At 37.3% G+C, this 23,007-nt stretch overlaps 1 pseudogene across 1 annotated transcript; it reads right to left on the bottom strand.

The window, feature by feature from the left end:
• Window positions 1-21,174: 21,174 nt before the first annotated feature.
• On the bottom strand, window positions 21,175-22,586 carry LOC309968193 (small ribosomal subunit protein uS9m-like; annotated as a pseudogene). The gene is made up of 2 exons: window positions 21,928-22,586; window positions 21,175-21,701 (listed from the first exon to the last, which is right to left on the bottom strand). The product of its transcript is annotated as a small ribosomal subunit protein uS9m-like (transcript).
• Window positions 22,587-23,007: the final 421 nt, after the last annotated feature.

Below are 23,007 nucleotides of genomic sequence, written 5' to 3'. Positions count from 1 at the left end.
CCTAATGAAACTTAAAAGCTTTTTCAAAGCAAAGGAAACTGGAAATAAGACGAAAAGGCAACCCTCAGAATGGGAGAAAACATTTGCAAGCAAATCAATGGATGAAAGATTAATCTCCAAAATATATAAACAGCTCATTAAGCTCAATATTAAAAAGACAAACAACCCAATCCAAAAATGGGCAGAAGACCTAAATAGGCATTTCTCCAAAGAAGACATACAGATGGCCAAGAAGCACATGAAAAGCTACTCAACATCACTAATTATTAGAGAAATGCAAATCAAAACTACAATGAGGTATCACCTCATACCAGTTAGAATGGGCATCATCAGAAAATCTAGAAACAACAAATGCTGGAGCAGGTGTGGAGGAATGGGAACCCTGTTGCACTGTTGGTGGGAATGTGTATTTATACAGCCACTATGGAGAACAGTATGGAGGTTTCTTAAAACACTGAAAATAGAGTTACCATATGACCCAGCAATCCCACTACTGGGCATATACCCAGAGAAAACCATTATACAAAGACACATTGCATCCCAGTGTTCATTGCAGCAGTATTTACAATAGCCAGAACATGGAAGTAACCTAAATGCCCATCGACAGATGAATGGATAAAGAAGATGTGGTACATATATACAATGGAATGTTACTCAGCCATAAAAAGGAACAAAATTGGGTCATTTGTTGAGACGTGGATGAATCTAGAGACTGTCATACAGAGTGAAGTAAGTCAGAAAGAGAAAAACAAATGTATATTAATGCATATATATGGAACCTAGAAAAATGGTACCGATGAACTGGTTTGCAGGACAGAAATTGAGACACAGATGTAGAGAACAAATGTATGGACACCAAGAGGGGAAAGTGGTGGGGGGTGGTGGTGGTGGTGGTGTGATTAATTGACATGTATACAGTAATATTTATAAAATGTATAACTAATAAGAACCTGCTGTATAAAAAAAAAATAAAATTCAAAAATTAAAAAAAAAACAACAGAAGCAATATTGTAACAAATTCAATAAGGACTTTAAAAATGGTCCACATCAAAAAAAAATCTTAAAAAAAAAAGAATAGGCAGTGGTCTGATAGTGATAGAAGGTAAAAAATAATCACATTTATTGGGCACAGTTCCATAATTATTTCTTACCACAAGTTGTGGAATCATCCTGCTATAATAATTTCATGATTCCTCACCTCTGATTCCTCTCTGGCTCATTCAGCCACCAAGATTTTACTGGCCAATGAAGAAACAGCATGAACCAGATCATATCATGCTTTTTCAATTCAGAGGAAGAGTATATTGCAGAACTCTTTAGTTGCAGAATTGTTTAGTTTCAGGTTTCTAGATAGCAAATTAATTCTTGTTTGATTAAGGAGTTCAATAAATGGAGCCATGCACTGGTCTGGTTAAAGATTTTCAGAAATGAACAGATTCTATTCTTTAGACAATTAGTATTTATATTTTTCCCTAAGTATGGAGATTGAAATACATCATAACATTATATTCCAAAGGAATATTCCAATAGAAAACTATGGCTAATGGGATGTTTATAACAATATTATGGTAAAATACTAGAAAAAATTCAACAACAGAGGATTGGTTGATTAAATCACAGTATGACTCAATGACTATTTAACTCTTTGGATGGAAATTGCTTCTTGCTAACCCCACAATGGTGACACTCTCAGAGAACCCAGGTAACACATGACACTTCACCTCTACTCCTTGCCATGCTTTACTGTGGTATATTGCCTAGATGGTCATACCATTTCTTTTAGGACTGAAGCATTCATTCCTTCGGCTGCTGGGAGTACTGGTTGCTAATTGCTCTCTGACAAGTCCCACCCCGAGGACTGTTTACCAAACGTTAGGTATGGTGGTGCCAAAGCTGGCTCTCTTGCGTCAATCCAAGACAACTCTGAAGGGTTATCTTAGCTCCAGTATTCCCTCTAGGATTCACTGAAGCCTTCTTTGCAGCCCAGATTCCCTCTCTGCCTACTCAGCTCCCCACAGATATCGTCCAAGAGCATTTCCCAAATCACATTTCCTGACTGCAAATCTCTCTCTCAGACTCTGCTACTCAGGGAACAAGATTGCCAACTTGCCTTCAGTGGACACCTCGTCAGCTGTACTGATGCAACTCTCTCTCCTCCAGTTTTGGGATTCACTTACTGGAACTTGGAAATCATAGCTTAAATATTTTTCCATATTAAAAAATATATACGTATCTCCATACTTATAGCTTTACTTGTACTTTCATTTTCTAATAAATCAAATTTGAATTTAAACTATATAGAACCAATAATTTAGGAGGATCATTAAGTTGAAACAAAAACGGGTTTACCTTAGTTTTATCCCTAGTCAAGTTGATGCCCTAAAATCAGTTTAGCTAGTCTATTTTAATGAGATCTTAATTGGTCTTTCTGCCCCAATTATTTTTTCTCTCCAATCAATCTAATGCAGTGCTAAGATAGTAATAGTCATTTAATATACACCACAAAACTTGTCAGCTCAAAAACTGCAGTAATTCTAGTTATTATTTTAAAATGTATATCTCAGAAATAACAAAAAACAAAAAAACAAAAAAAAAAAAACTTGCAGTGGTCCCAAATTGCCCCAGGAGTGAAAAATAAACTCTATATTATTCAACAATCTGGCCCCAACCTAACTTTTCTAACCTCATATACATTTTGGTCTATGTTTTTGTTTCTTGCTAATGATCTTCCTTTTCCTCACTTCTAATTTCATGCTTTTTGTTTTTCTACAATTTCTTTTCCCTATCCCCAAAGAGGTAACCTATCTGTTAGAATGCAGGTCAAATGACACTGGCTTTTGTAGTCTTACTATAACTCCCTGGCCAGAGTAAACTTTTGCTTATTTCAAGTACCACATTTTATATTTGTACCTCTTTCATCAGCTATCACGTTCTTCCTTATATCAAGACAATAGAGATAAGGAAATTCCCTGACAGTCCAGTGGTTAGGACTCTGTGCTTTCACTGCCGTGGCCTGGGTTCAGGCCCTGGTGTGGGACCTAAGATCCCACAAGCCTCGCAGCACATCCAGAAATAAAGACAACACAGATAATGCTTATTTATCTCTGCATCTGTCACTGTGACTTCTTATAAAATGTGCTCAAAAATATTTTTAAATAAATCATAGAAAATGAGAAGTTGGAAGACACCATAGCATACTTGACACACAATTTTTTTTTCTATCACTGAAACACCCTTGACAAATTTAGGACTGTTTCACTGAGTCAACACTTACTGTTTATTCTTATTAACAAAAACTGCTTTTTACTTGCTGACTAAACCTTATGTACTGGTTATAACCCATTAGTAACATGTTTGCTTGAATACACTGCACAATCATCTACAAGAATATAGTCCTAGCAATTTCTACTGCCCATGTCTTATACCATGTACACAGATGCAGGCCTGAGGTGTCATTTTGTTGATGGTAAAACAAATCAATCAGAATAATTTATGTTTGGAGTTTACGTTGGTGTATCAACAATCCAACTGCAATTGAGCCAGATTATGAAACATCCAGTTGCTGACAGAGTATGTTATACCTTCAAAAACTCAAAGAGATTTACATCTAACAAATTATATATTTCAATTTTCTAAAGGAAATGGGAAAGATTTTTTCTCAGTTGCTGTTCCTGTAAAACTGCAGAAACAAGGAGAAAAAAGGTGAGCTTCAGCAGTTTTGGCTTATTTGTCAGTTGAAAGTATTAGTATTAGTATTAGTATTAGTACTAGTATTACCTGCTTAAGGAATCTCTTAGCATTCTTCTGGCATCAACTTAGATTATTTTTCCATGATGGGGTAGCTGAGAGGGAGATAGAGTGTTTAAATTTTAAAAGGGTAATACCAGATAAGTTTGCCTTCAAATATAAAGACATTCTTTACATTAAATTTATAAATGGGAATAATTTATTGTGAGCCAAGCATGGTCCTATAATTTTTCCATGTTTATCATACTTAAGCTTCACAGTTACCTTGTAAAATAGGATAGGTATATATGCCCAGGTTAATACTATCCACTAGCATGGAGCACAGCTAAACTTTATACTCAGCAAATTTAGTCCAGGGCACACATACTTAACCTTTATGCAATACCATCTTTTTAAAAATTTTTATATAGTTGATTTACAATGTTGTGTTAGTTCAGGTGTACAGTAAAGTGATTCAGTTATACATATATATAAATACGTGTTCCTTTCTTACATTCTTACATTATAGGTTATTACAAGATAATAAGTTATACAGTAGGTCCTTGTTATCTATTTTATATATAGCAGTGTGTATATTTTAATCCCAAACTCCTAATTTATCCTTCTCTCCCCCTCCCCTTTGGTAACCATACTTTTGTTTCTATGTCTGTGAATAAATTTCTGTTTTATAAATAAGTTCATTTATATCCTTCTTTTTAGACTCCACATAGAAGCAATATTATGTGATATTTATCTTTGTCTGGCTTACTTCATTTAATATGATAATCTCTAGGTCCATCCATGTTGCTGCAAATGGCATTATTTCATTCTTCTTTATGGCTGAGTAATATTCCATTGTATATATATACCTTCTTTATCCATTCATCTGTCGATGGACACTTAGGTTGCTTTCATGTCTTGGCTCTTGTAAACAGAGCTGCTATGGGGTGCATGTATATTTTTGAATTAAGCTTTTCTCTGGATATTTGCCCAGGAGTGGGATTGCTGGATCATATGGTAACTCTTTAGTTTTTTAAGAAACCTCCATACTGTTCACCATAGTGGCTGTACCAATTTACATTCCCATCAATAGTGCAGGAGGAAATACTGTCTTTTGAAGAATTAAAGTATTTAAGGAAAATATGATCTGTACATCTAAGAATTCTGGATGATCTAAACAACTGATGTACTATAAATTAATAAATACTACTTTGCTCTATCTTTAAATACATGAACATTATATGAAGAAGCATACTTGTTTATCTCAATAATAAATGGGTTGATACTTAAAAGAATTGATTTGTTTTATACTATGTAAATAAATCAATCATATATTTTCTTGAGCAAGAAAAAAATATTTTTGAATGTGAAGCAAATCATTGTTGACATTTTATCTTGCTCCTTTATATCACTAACACTTGAAAGGAAATATTCATACAATCTTTTATGAGAATGAAAATGTACAGTAGGGAGAAGGTTAACTAAATGCTCTAAATAAATATTATACATATTTAGAGTGCTGCTATAGGACAACTTAATGTTCATTATATTGAACAAAAATACTGAAAACAAAACATTCCCAAGAAAAACTAAATGTTTTGTGGCGAGTCCTATGCTTGCCATAACTTTTTTTTTCACTTGAGATCATTTGCTATTTCTATTCATGAGGCGTAAAAGCCAATCAGAAAGCAACATCCAAAAGCTGTGGCAGCCTCATTGGTCTGTAGACACAAAAACTGGATTTCAGAGCTAGCAAGGAAGTCAAGAATCATAGGTCAATATCTCAGACAATGTAGACTGCATAAAAGTGTATCCAATATTCTATGTGCTATTTCTAATTTCTGATTCCTAAGCTGCACATGCAGGTGGTGAAAGACTTTTATATTTGTTAAAGAAATTTAATCTATTGCTAAAAGAAAAAAAAACCTGTAGAGCAAACTCTAGACCCAGATGGCTTCACTACCGAAGTAACTTTCATTGTGCTGCCCTTACCCATGCTACAGCGATGTCACTGAGAAGTGGCTGAATGGCTAGGGATGACATTCTGCACAACTCTTACAGTGATGTGGCCACATGCCCATGAATTCTAACCTGTGGAATGGGAGCAGGTCTACTTTACTTTGCCTTTACTTCCAGCCCAGTGCATAATGCCCTCACACCCAAGCCATTTATTATTAATGATATAAATAAGTATTCACCTTCACATAGTGTTCATGTAATTAAAGACACATTCTATCCATTGACTTTACACTAGAAAAGATCAATCATTTGTGCATTTCATCTTGGGAAATTACTCATGTATCAGAGACAGATTTAAGCATATTCTAAAGCACAGGGAAGAGAGATTGAAGTGGTGGTCAGTGTTTCTGAAAGAGCAGCAGGCGCTGAGAGGCTGAAAGGCCTCTTCATAGGCAGGAGATGTAGAGGAGACAGATGCAAAAACACAGAGAAAATCAGGGGTAGGGAGAAAGGAGGTAAAGTACCTCAAACTTTGTAGTAAAGTAGGAGGCAAAGCCATTTGCTAAAGCCAGGGATAGGTTAGAAGGCTGAGACTGAGAAGACGGGTGAAGATTTGGGACAAGTGTTCCAATAAGTAAGAGAATATTAATTAGTGATAAATAAAAGGAGTAATAAATAATGAGGTAGTCAAATGAAGCTAAGTGGCCACACCTGCTAAAACTAAAGAACAGTGATGAACCAGGAAAATGGAAAGGAAGGAAACTGGCAACACCAATTCAGTATCAGTGGTAAGAGAGGAAATGTCAAAGTTTCTGGAACACTGGCTGATAGAGCATTAGACACATGTATAACCCAGCATGAAAGAAATAGAAACAACATGTCAGGTCTTTGTCAAAGAAAGACAAGGTAAAGTTTTAAAATCTAGTTAAGGACACAAGACTTACATATGTTGTTAACAGGCAAGTTAAGTAAAAATATGTGAATAAGAATAAATGATCATGTTGTAAATCTCAAACAAAATGTTTTGGGGAATAATTAAGGTGAATGAGCTTGAATAGAAGAAGTTTCTCGAAGAAGAAGTTCAAGCCGAGTTTTGGAAGAAAGGAGAGGGGTGGGCAAAACAAAGATTCCCAGCTGGCAGAGGTATAGAGGAAACTGAGATAGGAAGGAATTGTCAGAGCTCTTGAGTGAGCCTTGGTTTCAAGCTTTCCTGAGGGTCCCCGTATGCAGCTCTCTGCCAAGCAAGAGACTAGCCGGGGTCAAAGAGGAAGAGGAAGAGAAAGAGAAGGTAAGCATCTCCGCTTGAGTCTCAAGGGGTAGCCCAGTTCGTGTGCTCACCTGCAAGAATGGAAAAGCGTATCTGTGTTAGAACTAAATCACTCCTGTCAGATAGAAATGCCTCATCTGCCTATACAGAATCAATCAACCTTGTCAAAGCTGGCTGCTGGTTTAATGCAATTGTGGAAACTGAATGAAGCTCCAACCAAACAATAACTTCCTTCTCTGGACCCAGCTCCCACAGCCAAACAAACAAACGATAAGAAATGTCAAAAGCTTGTTCAGTTTGAAAAAGCCCTACAAGCACTGTCCTGTCAGAAATCAGGGGACAGCATCTATTCACCCTTCAGGAAAGGTAATTTTGAATTCATTTCAGTAGTTGCCTGAAATTAAGTTTAACTGCAGAAAATTCTTCAGTTGACCTACAGCTCATCTTTTACTTTGTCTTTAATTCAATTGCTCAGAAAGTAAACCGGTCCATCTGAATTGCTGGAATGAGAGCAAAGCTTTAAAAAAAAGAAAAAATCAGAAGCAAAAACAAGCAAAAAAGTGTCAAAGCCATCTGCTTGGGGGATATCAGAACTGATGCACGTAAATAATTAAAACAGTTTGAGTGGCCTTTTTTTCTTCCACACAAAAAGAAAATTTCAGGACCACATGGTATAGAAGTATCACATATGGAAGCTAATTAAAACCTTGTCAAAGGAAGCTTGTCATCTCCTATACTTCGGTAAATGAACAAGAAAATAGGACAAGATTGTTATAGAAATGGGCAAAATAATTTACTTTAAAATTTGTCATTCTTTAAGAGAACACATCTCAGGAACCCAAGTTGCTTATCTTGGGGATGTTACAGTTGTTTTGATCAGAAACAAATGCAAATTTGGACTAAGCTCGTCCAGAATCTAAAGTATAGAAGAATTTAAATGTGCTATCACATGGCATCTGAAGTTCATGTCATCAAATCATTGCATTAACGTAAAACAAAACAAAACATGCAAACAAATAAAAAGTCAAGGAACCTCATTCCAGAGGTGTATGAAATACAGATGAAGTGGCTCAGAACTGAGATTGAGGTTACCTGAGTTCAGTTCTTAGCTCGCTGAGTTTTGGTTAGTGGTCAGTCAGGACTTGTCATTATCCCTACCCCACCCATGAGCCTCAATGGATTATTTAAATTGTACATTCCACTCCACTTCCATAGTCCCCTGGAGATTTTGGGACACCTAGTTAAATATATTTTATTGAACTGACTTTAGCAAGGTGCAAATTTCATATTAACCATCATCTGCTTATCCCACAACACCCCCCAACATATACATGTACTCTCTCTTCCTCCTTTGTTTTGTTAAATTTAGATGTCTCTCATAGATTCTTTTTTTTTAAGCTTACTAATAATTTTATTTTTATGAAATCCAAAAATCGAGCAAAATTGATCTAAGTTAATAGATATTAAAATGTTGATTAGTTACGGAGAGCGGGGACTAACTGAAAGGGGTATGAGTTAATTTTCTGGGAATGGAAAATTTTAATGTCTTGTTTGGGGTTTCAGTTACATAGGTATATGTATTTGTCAAACTCAGCAAACAGTACAATTAAAATCTATTTCATTCAGGAAAAAACAAACAAGTATGTCCAAATACCATGCGTTCAGCACATGAAAATATGTAGGCATACCTCAGAGAAATTGCAAGTTCAGTTCCAGAATACCATCATAAAGCGAATATAAAGACAAACCTGTGAATAACTATTCTCCCCTTTCTACCTGGGCATTCCCTAATTCTCAGACTGAGAAAGGATTTTATTGCCCCCCCCCAACTAGGTGCTTTAGATGTATGATCACATGTTATCCTAAGAATAACCCTGTTCAGTGTGGACTATTATTATCCTAATGTAACAGATAAGAACAATAATGATGGAGAGAATACCTGACTTGCCAGAAGTCACACAGCCAGAAAGTGACAACACAGCTGGTGCTAAAACTCTATGTGTCTTTCTCAAATGCCAGCATAGGTAAGTGTTATGCTGTAGGGTCTAATCTGAAAAGAAACGACCTAATATAAATGGAAGCGTCCTCATTTGTGAAGAGTTTACCTTAAGATCAACAACCCTTGTCCAGAATCTGGAGCTGTATTTGCTTTTGGAAGTGAATTGTTTGGTACTAAAATGGTTCTAAAATATTTCTTATGGAAAGACTTGTAAAGTAAATCAAAAGAAGAATGTGTAACTAATGAAAGAATCTGGGAAGGGAATTCAGCTGCCGTTAATCAGTTGGAATGTTAAAAGTTACTGAACAGTAAAAATTACAATATTGCTTTTTTAACACAGTATAACAGGTATTTCAAATACTGGTATCAAAGAAATCTTTGGTAAGATGATTAAAAATCATCATACACATCTATACACTCATGCCTGTCAAATTGCAAGACTCCCCATAAAAATATTTTTACACTCTAATTTGGTAAACTATTTCATTTTAAAATTATTCTAGGAAAATAATTTGATTTCCTTTTTGTCCCCAAATATAAATCTACACAGATCATTAAAGTCCTTTTAACCTTGCTTAATCTGATTATAGCGTTATTCAGCACTATGTGAGTTTTTACAAATTTATAAGGTGAAAGTATATGTACCTCCCTTCTTCCCTCCTTAAGTCTACACTTATAGTATCTCCTCTAAGTGGATACAGACTGAAAAATGTCGCAAAGTAAGATACTTAGATGCTACTGTATGATTTTATGTGGAGCCTATGAGAGTTGCCACCTACACACATGAGCTCAGTACATAGCGATCAAGATTCAGAGATGAACTCTTGGTCCAGGTATCCAGCACGATAAAATCAGGGTATTAGATCTGAAACTTACCTTGCTTTAGATCCCTTGTAATGTTAACCATAGTGCTCTGCTCACTTGGGAAATATTTACTGATTTAATGAATAAAGCAATGTATTCTGTAGGAGAACTGATAGCTTTGCAAACAGCTTCTTTTTTTTCTTTCTTTTTTAAATTTATTTTTGGCTGCTTTGGGTCTACTTGCTGTGCGTGGGCTTTCTTTAGTTGCGGTGAGCAGGGGCTACTCTCTGTTGCGCTGCATGTGCTTCTCATTGCCGTGGCTTCTCTTGTTGCAGAGCATGGGCTCTAGGTGTAGCACTCGAGCTCAGTAATTGTGGCTTGCAGGCTCCAGAGCGCAGGCTCAGTAGTTGTGGCACACGGACTTAGCTGCTCCAAGGCATGTCGGATCTTCCTGGACCAGGGCTCGAACCCGTGTCCCCTGCACTGGCAGGTGGATTCTTAACCACTGTGCCAACAGGGAAGTCCAGCAAGAGCTTTTTTTTTTTTTTTCCCCCCTCTAAGAGAACATGCTGGAGTCAGGGAATTCTCTCTCCATTAAAGAAAAGGACTAACCAAAGATAACAGGGATGCATCTCAGCTTTTTGACTCTGAGAGGACTATTGCTAGCACCTTCTGATTGTTAAAGTGACTGTAAAACACACTCAATTGCCTCTTAACCTCTTATCCAGATTAAATAATCTTCATTGCCTGTGGATATCTGGCTCTTTCCATTGGCCACTAGAATTGAGCATAGTTCCCTATGTTCTACAGTAGGTCCTTGTGTTTGACTTACATTCTTTTTTTTTATACTTTTTTTTTTAACTTCTTCATTGGAGTATAATTGCTTTACATTGTTGTGTTATTTGCTGCTGTATAACAAAGTGAATCAGCTATACGTATACATATATCCCCATATCTCCTTCCTCTTGTGTTTCCCTCCCACCCTCCCTATCCCATCCCTCTAGGTGGTCGCAAAGCACTGAGCTGATCTCCCTGTGCTATGCTGCTTCCCACTAGCTATCTATTTTACATTTGGTAGTGTATACAAGTCCATGCCACTCTCTCACTTCATCCCAGCTCACCCTTCCCCCTCCCCATGTCCTCAAGTCCATTCTCTATGTCTGCATCTTTATTCCTGTCCTGCCCCTAGGTTCTTCAGAACTATTTTTTTTTTTTTTTAGAATCCATATATATGTGTTAGCATATGGTATTTGTTTTTCTCTTTCTGACTTACTTCACTCTGTATGACAGACTTTAGGTCCATCCACCTCACTACAAATAACTCAATTTTGTTTCTTTTTATTGCTGAGTAATATTCCATTGTATATGTGTATCACATCTTCATTATCCATTCATCTATCGATGGACACTTAGGTTGCTTCCATGTCCTGTCTACTGTAAATAGTGCTTCAATGAACACTGTGGTACGTGAGTCTTTTTGAATTATGGTTTTCTCAGGGTATAAGCTTAGTAGTGGGATTGATGGGTCATATGGTAGTTCTATTTTTAGTTTTTTAAGGAACCTCTATACTGTTCTCCATAGTGGCTGTATCAATTTACATTCCCACCAACAGTGCAAGAAGGGTCCCTTTTCTCCACACCCTCTCTAGTATTTAATGTTTGAAGGTTTTTTGTGATGGCCATTCTGACTGGTGTGAGGTGATACCTCATTGTGGTTTTGATTTGCATTTCTCTAATGATTAGTGATGTTGAGCATCCTTTCATGTGTTTGTTGGCAATCTGTATATCTTCTTTGGAGAAATGTCTGTTTAGGTCTTCTGTGCATTTTTGGATTGGGTTGTTTGTTTTTTTGATATTGAGCTGCATGAGCTGCTTTTATATTTTGGAGATTAATCCTTTGTCAGCTGCATCATTTGCAAATATTTTCTCCCATTCTGAGGGTTGTCTTTTCATCTTGTTTATGGTTTCCTTTGCTGTGCAAAAGCTTTTAAGTTTCATTAGGTCCCATTTGTTTATTTTTGTTTTTATTTCCATTTCTCTAGGAGGTGGGTCAAAAAGGATCTTGCTGTGATTTATGTCAAAGAGTGTTCTGCCTATGTTTTCCTCTAAGAGTAAAAAAAATTGGTTCTAATGAACGTAGGGGCAGTACGGGAGTAAAGACGCAGACACAGAGAATGGACTTGAGGCACGGGGAGGGAGAAGGGTAAGCTGGGACGAAGTGAGAGAGTAGCACTGACATATATACACTACCAAATGTAAAAGAGATAGGTAGTGGGAAGCAGCTGCATCACACGGGGAGATCAGCTCAGTGCTTTATGACCACCTAGAGGGGTGGGGTAGGGAGGGTGGAGGGAGGTGCAAGAGGGAGGGGATATGGGGTTATATGTATACGTACAGCTGATTCACTTTGTTATACAGCAGCAACTAACACGAAATTGTAATGCAATTATACTCCAATAAAGATGTTAAAAAAAAAAAAAACGAAATCCCACACGCAGCAGTGAAGACCCAACACAGCCTAAAAAAGAAAAAAAGTCATTAAACCATCAGGATAAGAAATATATCACAACTTAGACTTCTAGGTTGAACGCAACAAAATAAGAACAAAAAGACGAGTTTTTAGTTGGAGGAGCATATTTTGGTGACTTTATATCCAGCAGCTACCTGTGCTGCCTCCTCTTGCTCTACCTTACTCTCACTCAGAATTTAATTTTCTAGTGTTCAGCTTACTTTCCACACAAAACTTCACTCAGATTTTTCAAGTTGGCACTTTCAACATTTCACTATTTGTTAGTTTTATTCTTCCATTTTTTGTTTCAACAAACACTCTCTTACTTCTCAGAGAAGTATAAAAAAATAGCTTTCTCTACTTTTGGTTGAAAATCTTTTGAATTGCTCTTTTTGATCTCCATCAAGGAAGTTGTTAAACACTTACCAGTGAGTTCCTATAAGTTCGTAATCACAGTTTCTTTAACTCAGACATGACTATCTTGCTCTTGATCTGTTCTTTCCGACTTTTGGAACTGAACATATTAGCTTAAATAAATGAATATGTCATTTTTCTATCTTACTTTTTGAGACCATTGATGTGATAGATATCAGAATGAAATGCTTTCTTTCATTTTCTACATTATTCTGATAAAGAGGGCTGAAAGGTAAAACTGTCTTTAAATGGATTCCAGTGTCTCATGAGTATTCAGGACTTAGAGTAGCTGACATTGGCAAGGATTGTGGAATGAAGAGCATCGATGATAGGTCTATAATAAAAATGTGGTTTTATCAGAGAAGACATTCTGCTTGCCTTGCTTCCTTTATCTGACATCTAATCAAACTGGAACCAGATTACACCAGGAAAAAATTGTATTTGTAGCACTGGACGCCATCCCTTTCTATAGCCTGAAAAGTGGTCATGATTCCTAGCTGGCTACAACTTTTTCTTTGTGGAGTTAATTATCCCACTTATAGTGTATCTTCTATGAAATTAACACCATAAATAATACTTGGGTGTTCATATGAATTTTGTCCAAGTAATGATTAAGAACTATAATTTTCCATTGACTTGAAGGTTATATAAAGGTCAGGAAAATAAAATAGCTTCTCTTTGTTGAGACTTCTACTATACGAAGAGCCTAAGAAATAGACCTTATATTTCCTCATGTTTTATTTTTCAAAAGCATCGCTAGTATGAAAAACAAACATAATGGACTAAGACATTATTACCTTATTACTACCAATGATAATGGAAATAATGGAACTAATATTTTACATTTTGATACTTCTGAGTTTGTGGAAATTTTCCCATGCCTCATTTGTATCTCACAAAAACTTTATCTTATAGGCTGTATTCTGAAGGGGGAAAAGTCCTGAAACTTACTGAATGCTTATGTTGTGTTGGCATATTTGGGGTATTTGCAAGTATATTACCTTTAATCCTTTAAACGATCCAGCAGGGCCAATTTATAGATTAAGAAAATGTGGCATAAAAATATTAAGTAATTTTTTTCCTGAATATATGGAAAGTAAGTGAAACTCATTCATTCATATACCCAACTCTCTACTTATGATTCCACTTGGATATGTTTGCATTATCTCAAACTTTACATGTCCCAAGTTGAATTCTTTATTGTCACTATGAAATCTGTGCTTCTTCATTTCTCCCTTCTCGGTAAATGGCAACACCATCCTCCCAGTTGCTCAACTCAAAAATATTGGAATCATAAATATTTTCTTTCATTTTCCCACATTCCACACCAAATTCATCAGCAAATACTATTAGTTCTACCATATTTATCCTGGATCAAACCATTCTCATCAATTCTACTCAGAACACTTTGCTCTAACCATCATCATCACTCACCAGAACCATTTTAAATAGTCTCTCAAGGGGCCTCTTTAATTCTATACTAACTCCGCATAGCCTACTCTTTACAAAGCAGACAGAGTGCTCTTTTGAGAAAGTGAGTCATATTATGTCACTTTTGTGCTCACAACCCTGCAATAGCTTGCTCTTTCACTCAGTGTTTGCCATGGTTTTAAAGGTCCTACAGACCTGTCACCTGCTCTTCTCTTTTCACTCTCTCATAGCCCCACCCCACGTGCCCTGGAAGTCCTCCTTGACCAAGCCAAGCACACACTGCTTCATGCCATTTGAGAATCCCTCTTACTGGATGGCTCTTCTCTTAGATATCCACCGTGACACCACATTTCATCAGGTATCTGATCAAATGCAATCTTATCAAAAAGACTTTAATCTATTTTTTACGTAGCATCCCAGGTACTCTCCCCTTCTAAGCTTTAATTTCTCCTTAGCACATTATCAACTGATATGAATTTATTTATTTTGTTGTATCATCAATCTTTTATGTTATTAGCATGGCATCTCCAAGAGAGTGCTGACCTTGGTTTGGCTCACTGCTGTATCTCGAGTGCAGAAAACAGTGTCTGGAACATAGTAGACACTCAATGAATATTAGAAATAGCCACACATTCAACAAATATTTACTAAGTCTCAGAAATGTGGTAGCCACAATCTTCTGAAAGATTTAAATCTAGTAGATAAAAATAAACATGGATCTTGTAAGAACACTGAGTGATAAAATCAAGGCTCACACATGGGTATGGAAGCGAGCAACAGGTGGGCATGAGATAACTGGGAAAAGGTCTCCTAGATTGACTATAGGTATGATGTAGATAGGCATAAAGGAAGACGGCAAGCAAGAGAATTCTAAGACATGGCATATCAAGTGCAAAAACCACCAAATATGGTGAAAGCAAGCAAAGCTCATTTGAAAAAGTTAAGGAATTTGTAAATGGAGCAATGAAGCGCATTGAACCAGAAAGCGATAGTGGAAAATAAAGCTAGAGAAGACGTGCTTCACGCATTAATCTTTTTACTGAAACAATGGGATCTATATAGACTAGAGACTTTTCAAAGGTCAGTCTAAAATATGAAGATTAGATTAAAATATGAAGTACAGATGTGGAAATATAATTTAGGAAGCAATGGCAATAACACAGTATGGTAGCAATGAATATGGAAAAAAACAGTGGACCCTAAAGAAATGCTCTTGATTAAAATGACAGCTTTTATTTGAGACACTAAAAAAAGTTTTGTAGGTGGATAGTTGTGATGGTTGTGCAGCAATGTGAATGTACTTATTGCCACTGAACTGTACACTTAAAAACTGTTAAAATGGTAACATTTTATGCTATACATATTTTATAAGAATAAAAAATTTAAAATAAAATCCTGCAAGTATTTTTTAAAAGCCAGCTTTTAGTTTTTATTAGAAGTGGGGAGTAAGAGGCTATGTAGTTAAGTGTGATTCATAGAATTCCAGTTTAAACAGCTAGATGGGGCCACTTTTGAGATGATTTTGATAAGTAAGTGGAAATGTCAAGTAGACAGGCATATATGGAAATGTGAAGCCCAGAAAAGAGATCTGGACTGAAAATAACAATATAAGAGTTGTTGACATGGAGATGGTAATTGAAGCCTTTGGAATAAATGGGATTGCTATAGAAGAGTATGTAAGAGAGAATCAAACAGGAATGTAAAGAAAAGGATACAGAAATTTATAGAAAAGGATATTTAACAGAAGGATAGTGTTTCGAGGAGAGAGAAGTTAGGTAAAATTATGCTTAGAGACCATACAAGATAGTATCTAAAAAAATGTCTTTTTATTCGGTGACAAAGACAACACTGGTGATTTTAATAAAAGCACTTTGAGTGAGTAATAAGGGTCTAAAATGGAATGGGTTGGAAAGTGAGTGGGAAGTGAAAAAAACAGAGGAAAAGCATTTTAGAATATACCCCTTAAGAAGCTGTTATAAAAGGGAACACAAACTAGGCAGCACCTGGATTACTAGAGGAAATCAAGGGGGCACTTTTTTTTTTTTTTTTTTGGATGGGAGAGATTTAAGCATGTGTAAATTTCATACAAAGGTACCTGTAGAAAGACAAAGTTTCAGATAAAAAGAGAGTGCTCTGGATTGATACTCAAGATTTTAAAAAGAGAATTAGATTCAGGTCATAGCTAACCTAGGAGGGACCGCCGTCTTCATTATAGTAGGAGGACAGGATGTTTTCGTAGAACTGGGACTGATCAAACGGAGTTTTGTTTGTTTCTCACAAACCCATAGTTATTTTTATAGGATAATCAGCATCTTCTGTGAGAAAAATATTCTGTGATACCCAAAATAATGTTATTTAAATACTTGGAATTTTACCAAGACATTTTATTTGGATATTATCAAGGTGGCTTCTGTTTAACTTACCTTTTAGATGACTGCTATTTTCCTTCCAGACAGGTAGGGCAGTCACCTGTTCTCTGAACAGGCCATCCACTCGTGTGTCTTGGTGTCTATTTACTTTGCCAAACCAAATCTTGATTTCCTTTGTGCCAAGCTGAGAGATTTTTGCTAGGGATCCAAAATGGAAGAAAATACAGTCTTGCAGAGATTCCGTAAGAGATAGAAACATAAATAGAGATCATAACCCAGTGTGAAAAATGCTGGCATGAGGGAAGTATTTTCACTATAATACCACGTATTGTTAAAAATTTGAACTCCTGAAGTATAGAACACGCCTCATTTATCTTTGCAACCTCTTTAGCACAGTAACTATTATGTACATCCAAAGAATTCAGAAATAATTATTGAACTACTGAATAACTGAAAACATTGGTGCAAGCTCTATATTTCTGAATAATGTCATTAATGCAATAAGAGCCTAAAGTTTTTTTGTCACAATTCCATTTTAATTTTTTTTTGAACTATCAATTATCCCTAGGTAAGGGCTACTAGGAAGACTAAATTTGCTAAGAAGGCAATTAATTAGAGTGCTCAAAATCTCAGCAGACCATGTACCTTTACAAAAGACTACACTTTTTATTTTTTATTTTTTTGGTTTTTTTTTTTTTTTTTTTTGCGATACGCGGGCCTCTCACTGTTGTGGCCTCTCCCGTTGCCGAGCACAGGCTCCGGACGCACAGGCTCAGCGGCCATGGCTCACGGGCCCAGCCACTCCACGGCATGTGGGATCTTCCTGGACCGGGGCACGAACCCGTGTCCCCTGCATCGGCAGGCGGACTCTCAACCACTGCGCCACCAGGGAAGCCCTACACTTTTTATTTTAATCCTAAATACATGGCTCCTATCTACACTGTGCTACTTCTCTGCTTCTTTAAGACAGTAATACATTTTAAAGGCTAATGATAGAGATCAGAGTATTTTAAAATACTAATAATTATGTTGCATTTCAAAATGTACTTAATGTATACCTAATATTAATTTTGAAATACTAATGCTCTGTGGTTGTGTACTGAAGCAGTTTATAAGTCCAGAAAAAACTTGATAAAAATTTCATTGTTTGAAGTTCATCTGAAGCTCAGATATATAGAGCATTTACATTTAGAGACTGATAGGAGAAAATACCTTGTATAAAATCCCTATATTTAAATGACCAGTTCAAAGTATTTAGAGAAACAGACTCAATCATTGTTCTTACTCTAAAGGATTGAGGACATTGGATGGATGATAATATTGATTGATTGAGTTCTGATTATACTTCTGATTTCAAGGTGAAAGCTCCTAGAGTGTGGAATTTTCTCTATCTTGAGTTAAGCAAGATACACAGGGTGGAAGATACTATAGATAGTTAATGAAATGTATAATAAAAATATGGTTGAACATAATCTTCAGAGGTAATTTCACATTTCTGTGGACTTTTATCCCTATACAGTTTGCCTATCCATTTTATTTCTTTTTTGAAACAAGGGCTTAACATGACTTCTCTGCTGGTGAATATCACATGTAAGCACAAATTATAGAGAATCTTTGACTCCAAAATTAACTTGTTAGTTATTTTTTAAAATTTCTTTTGGCCTTATATTTTAGACATTGAGAAACAAGATAGCATGATGGTTGAAGGGAGATTCTGGAAACCAATTGTTTGGGTTCAAATTCCAGCTCTGCCACTTATTTTATGACTTTCAACAAGTATTTCAACCTCTCTGTGATTTGGCTTCCTTATCTGTAAAATAACAGTAGTAATTTTCTATTTCGGGGTAATTAGAAGAATTAAATAAATTAGAAGAATTAAATAAACACAAGAAGAATTCCAGATCCACAGCTAACGCTCAGCATGCATGAAGTGTATTGTCACTATGGTCTTTGAGCAAATGGTTTTGGACTATTCTAAACACTTTATCTACATTTTCCTGGTTTGATTGTAGCAATTCTAGTACATGGTAAGAGACAATCAACACTAGATTCAACTTAGAAATATAAAACAAGCACACACAAAAAATAAAATTGATGAAAATATTCTGGTAAACTTTTGCTTAATAATTGATGCAGCAATAGTCTCTTGGGCACACCTGCTACCATAATATGTTTAGAGAATAAAACTATATAAGATCTTTGAATTGCAATTTCTACTATTTCAAGTTACAAATTACTTCATCTCTGACACTTGTCACATTCTATACGTTATGTCTTATTAGGCCATTATCATAGACTGCCAAGTAGGAAGGAAAAATATTCAATTATTTTTTCTCAAAAGGATTATAGCAAAGTAAATCTTTGCCATTTGCAGAGGAAAATATATATCTCGCTACCGTGCCAGGAGAGCATTCAAACCTGGCCATTCACTCTATGTAATTAGGAATGGATCCTAGAAAAAAAAGTCAAATAATATGAGTTTAAAGAATTTTTAAAAACTTAGTCAAACTTTCACAAGTTTGGTGGTAGATTTTTTTTCTCTTTGGGATGTCAGGAATTACCGTAATAATTTACATTTATTTTTGAAGATTAACACTGGTCCAGGCACAGTGCTAACCACTTTACATTAATTATTTTTTTAATCCTCAGGATAACAATGCTATGTGATACAGTTGTTATCCCTCACTGAATTAATGAAGCACCCAAAGCTCAGAGAAGGTAAGAGATCTGACCAAGATTATCTAACTAATAAGTAGCTAATAAGCAGACAAGGTTAAATTCTCAGTGGTTTGTCTCTAGGACCCATGTTCTTAAACTTTATGCTATGCTGCCTCTTTAAGTATTTATTAACAATAGTCAAACCTCGATTTTTTTTCTTTAATATAAAATTATTTTTATTCTAATATTCTGAAAATTCTTGATTTGAGTACAGAGATTTCATGTTCTTCAGATTACGTGATCTGATCCCAGACTAACTGAATTCAAATCCTAGTTTTGCTACTGAACACTTTTTGATCTTTGAGTCAATTTATTTAAAGTTTAGGAGCTTCAGTTTGCTCATCTGTAAAATAAGGGCAATCATCATGCTTCATACAATTCTTGTAAATTTTAAATGAATTAATATATACAAATCATATAGACCAATGCATGGAGAAAAGAAAAATTCAATTAATATTAGCTATTATTACTATTAGCAAAAAGCAAGAGCTTGGGCTCAGAATGTTAATATATTAAATAAACTTAGGTTTGGCAGTGAGTAGCAGAAAACTCAAAATGACTATGGCTTTAAAAAGACAAAAGTTTATTTCTGTTTCATGTAAAAGTTTGGAGATAATCATTTCAGGGCTGACGTCGTACCTTCTGTGTCAGGAACCCGGCTTATTAGGTCTTGTTGTTCTGCTAGCTATGTTGTCTGTTGCTCCACTCAACTCATGTTCAACTTTGGCTTGACCATATCCAGCCACATCCGTCTGTGTTCAAGTCAGCAGAGAAAAGGAGAGGCTAAAAAAGAAGAGATAAAAGGTACAAACTAACTCTTAAGTTTCCCAGAAGCTGACACATATAACTTGATCTGACATACTTTTGGTTAGAACTTAACAGCAAGACACTACTAACAGCAAGGAAAGCTGAGAAACATAGTGTTTATTATAGGCATGCATGAAGGGACAAGCATTTTGGGGGGCCTGTCTAGGTTTTTCTTAAGGAGCTAAAAAAATGAGAGGGAGGGGCGTGAACTTTGTTTCAGTGTTGGCTGGAAATTTGTTTTTCCTAATATATCACTTTTCATAACAATGGATTTATTAGGAAATATTACATGTCTTATTTACCCTCTTTTATATTTTTAATAATATCCTCTGTCCTAGTTACATGTTTTCTCCTATTTTCTTTTTTCTTTTTTGCGTTACGCGGGCCTCACTGTTGTGGCTTCTCCCGTTGCGGAGCACAGGCTCCGGACGCGCAGGCTCAGTGGCCATAGCTCACGGGGCTAGCCCCTCCGTGGCATGTGGGATTCTCCCGGACTGGGGCACGAACCCGTGTGCCCTGCATCGGCAGGCGGACTCTCAACCACTGCGCCACCAGGGAAGCCCAACGTAGAATCTTTAAAAAAAAAAAAGTGTCAAACTCAGAAACAGAGAGTGGAATGGTGGCTGCCAGGGGCTGGGGGAGGGGATTGGCCTGTTGTCTTCCACAGAGACTCGGCTGAGCTCCTGACAAAGACACTCCACAGACTTCTTTCTTCTCAACAAGCACTCTCATCCCTCAGTTTTGAAAAATATGTTGTAACAACTGCTATCTGGGAAAACGACAGAGTTAGGGGGAGTGAGTCCAAGTCTGTCCTGTCATTAAGTCAGCAGTGTGGCTCTGGCGGGTCAGATCTGTGCGGCTGGGCCTTTCCGTCCGCAAAAGGCGGTCTCCTGATTGGATTTTGCTAAATGCTCCTTTCAGGTCGAATATGCCAAGATTCTGCGTTATGCTTCTAATCTGAAAAAGTTTTAAAAGTAAAGCAGCAGAACAAAGCTAAACCGTTTTAAATAATTACTTTTAGAAGGTAACCTTTACGACATTGCAGTTTAGAATAAATCATCTCACAACTCCAACGTCTGATGGTGCTGCTTCATCCCGGCCAGCAACTCTCTCCTGCGCGTCTGCCACATGCCAGGTGCACAGCGTCCCTCTCCTTTCCCGCCCAGAACACTCAGCGCTTCTTCCAGGTGAATTTCCCGGGGGCTCCCTCCTGGCCTGGCTTCTTCCGCTCTCTGACACGGGGATCAGCAGTAAGCAGTCCCGCTTGGGTATCCACTCGACCTTCTCCTAGGTGACAAAGCTGCATAAGGCTCTAGCCGTCTGCAAGCGGACGGTCCGCGCCTGCACCCCCCGCCTGCCCCGCCCCCCCATGCCGTGTAGGTCACGTGGTGTTCTCCAAGCCGGATGAGGAAGTGGAAAGGGAGTATCAGCTGTTATCTGTCCTGAGTTACGGGAAAGTAGAGCAGGTAGTCGATCCCATTTACTTCTATCCTCCCACTTCCATGGTGATAAACAGCCACTTCCGCCTTTGCAGTCTTTCTGTTACCTTGGCCTGTGCTGAAGGCCATACCCTTCTCGTCATACTGCAAAGGCTCAATCAGCTGTTTTTTCGGTTGGTTACACTCCTGCGGAACCTGCTGACAAATCTTCAGCCGCGTCACACGGCAACGCCAATAACCTTTCCAGCAGCCGAATGAACTGTGCGTAATCTTTTTTTTTTTTTTTTTTTTTGCGGTATGCAGGCCTCTCACCGTTGTGGCCTCTCCCGTTGCAGAGCACAGGCTCCGGACGCGCAGGCCCAGCAGCCATGGCTCACGGGCCCAGCCGCTCCGCGGCATGTGGGATCCTCCCGGACCGGGGCACAAACCTGCGTCCCCTGCATCGGCAGGCGGACTCTCAACCACTGCGCCACCAGGGAAGCCCCCTGTGCGTAATCTTGATCTACAGTTTTTCCACTAACGTTTCTTCCAGTTTCTCCTTAATCAGCCATCTGCTGCCAGTCGGGTCTTTGACTTTAGTTTTTTCTGAAAACAGACCTTTGGCTCACAGCTGGTCTTGACGGTTTTCTACATCTGGTAGCTTTCCGTATGCTCCATGCATTAATGAATAATATGACTGTCTGCCAGTATAAAAGAGAAAATGAAATGGGCGGCCGTCTTCTCCCCACTGGATTGTCCTTGTCTTGGAAAAATCTCTTCAGGATGCTTCATTATTGGCCGGGCTCGCTTCTCAAACAAACCACTGGGAAAAAGGTAAGCAATCGCTCTATCAATATCCTCTTGGGTAAAAGTTTCTGGATCTTCTCCCATCATGTTGGCTAAGTGTCTCTTTCCTATGTTGAATTCTTCAATCTGCTTTTTAGTAAAATCCACTGTGGAAGTTTCACGTTTTAAGGCTGCAACATTTTTCCTTGTTGTTACAACTGTGGTGTGTCTTAAGCCTTACTATTTGGCATCCGGGACTTCTCTGCAGCTTAGCAGCCGCGGCTTTCCAGAGGCCCTGACCTCGGGCAAAGCTAACCCTACCCCCAAGAAAGAGCCGGTATGAAGCGGCTGCGCCGCAGTACACACGGATAGCCGCCATGTTGGCTGCGGGAGGCGCGGGCAGTAGGACGAAAAGCCGTGTCATCTAATTATTACACGGCCACAACTTATCAATACTTACGCTTCCCTGTGCTCCCATTTTTCCACAGTGACATCTTTCATATTGTTTCAGATCCCTTTGACTCTATATTTAATTCACTTCTGCCCAAGTAGGCAAGGTATTGTCTCACCACTGCAGAGGAGCTAAATTGGGATGGTAAATATTCAACGAACTTAGACCTCATTAATAATACTAAAATGTTTTCCTTATAATTCTGTTTCACTAATAAAAGTTGGACAGATAAATAGTTAATAAATATTAACATGACTATTTAATATTAATATATAAGTCACAGAGGACAATCCATTCTACCTAGGCTAAAATTATGACAATAACAAATAAGTGCACAAAAAGGGATCAT

Source organism: Leucopleurus acutus, assembly GCF_964270905.1.
Source record: "Leucopleurus acutus genome assembly, chromosome: 11".
In the NCBI taxonomy this organism is placed as follows: domain Eukaryota; kingdom Metazoa; phylum Chordata; class Mammalia; order Artiodactyla; family Delphinidae; genus Leucopleurus; species Leucopleurus acutus.
Note: the sequence above shows the minus strand (reverse complement) of the source record. Positions and strands in the feature narration are given on the sequence as shown.